Source organism: Acyrthosiphon pisum, chromosome A2 (genome assembly GCF_005508785.2).
Source record: "Acyrthosiphon pisum isolate AL4f chromosome A2, pea_aphid_22Mar2018_4r6ur, whole genome shotgun sequence".
Lineage (NCBI taxonomy): Eukaryota > Metazoa > Arthropoda > Insecta > Hemiptera > Aphididae > Acyrthosiphon > Acyrthosiphon pisum.
In genome coordinates, this window is record NC_042495.1 from 3,972,927 (window position 1) to 3,974,575 (window position 1,649).

The window sequence follows — 1,649 nt, forward strand, 5'->3', positions numbered from 1 at the left end:
CATGAACGCACGTTCACGCGTTCACGTTCATTTTTAGTGAACGATACGTGAACGTCACTCGTTTTATTAAAATAGAACGTGAACGTGAACGACGTTTATATTTTTAACGAACTTGATCGATTTTTAAGACGTTCAATTTATTTACCCTTTAATAAATATATTAATTAATTATATTATATATGTCTAAATAGTATATTTATTTTTGGCTTGAGTTGTGTATGTTTATGGGCTTTTATATTAAAGGCTCGGTCAAACAGAAAGCGGACTGCCCGCGCGGACACTGTAAAATAATACAAAGACCGCTTGCCCGCCGCGGTCCGCGTACCCATAAACCATGGCGGACGAAAAGTCCGGGTACAAAAAGTCCGGATTCATTTTTTGATTGCCGGACAAAAAGTCACCCTCTGTTTGACTGAGCCTTTACAGCAGGTAAATGATTCATAAAAAAAATGTATAAAAAATAAATGAACGACCCAATGAACGCGTTCATTTTTTGAAAGAACGTGAACGTGAACGCGTTTGTTTGAAAAATACACGAACGTGAACGTGAACGAGTTCATTTTTTTAGTGAACGTTCCGAACACTGCTCACAACCACATGCAAATGGTTGAACAAATATTTTTAAACGTTAATAATTAGTATCTATAATTAATATTTAATTACAAATACGTATATTATATTATATTATATTGTTAAAAAAAAATTATATGTATATTATAATTTATAAATAATATTTTGTTTTCAATTACGATAGTATATTACGTGTAATTCAAATTAACTAACTTAATAACTTCACAAATAGGTATAGCATATAAAAATATTTCGAATGATCGATACGTCAAATATAATACAGTTAAAAACATCCTATACAAAAATATTATTCAAAATATAGATCATAATAATAATATAAATAAATAACTATAAATAATTTTCGAAAAATTAACAATGGCATTTTATATTACTATAATAATACACATTTTTTGTTGGTATACCTAATTCTGTAAAAATTAAATCCCCGAAATAAAATATTACGTTTTCAAAACTTAAAATGTTATTCTGTTTGATTGTTCTGTGTCACCACTCACAGTAAAAAAAATAACACATAAAAATATTTCGAATATATGGATCATTTATTACCATAAAATGGTAATCATAATAGTAGGTAATAATAATAATAAAATCGTGATCAAACAATAGTTAGAAATAAAATTGTTAATTAGTTTAAAACCATTACAGATTAGATAGGTAGGTGTAACCTTTTAACTTATAAGTTATAACTTATATTATATATTATCAAAGGTATACACTAAACCACACACAACAATTATAAGTATCATTTGAAGTTCTTATACCTTATAAATTATCGTCAAAATGTCACACAAAACGTAATATTCTATTTCGGGGATTCAATTTTTACAGTATTATACCAACACAAAATATGTATTAACATATTGTATTATGTATTAATTACTAACCATATTGATTCCCCTTGCTTGCTTTCCCAAGTGAACTTCAAAGTCCCTTCGCATGTATCTCGTTCTCATATGACCTTCCATATTCCTAACGCCAACACAAATTACATGCAAAATGAGCCTTTAAGACGAATTATGTCACTTGCCAATGAGGACCCCTCTTTTGATGATAATTTG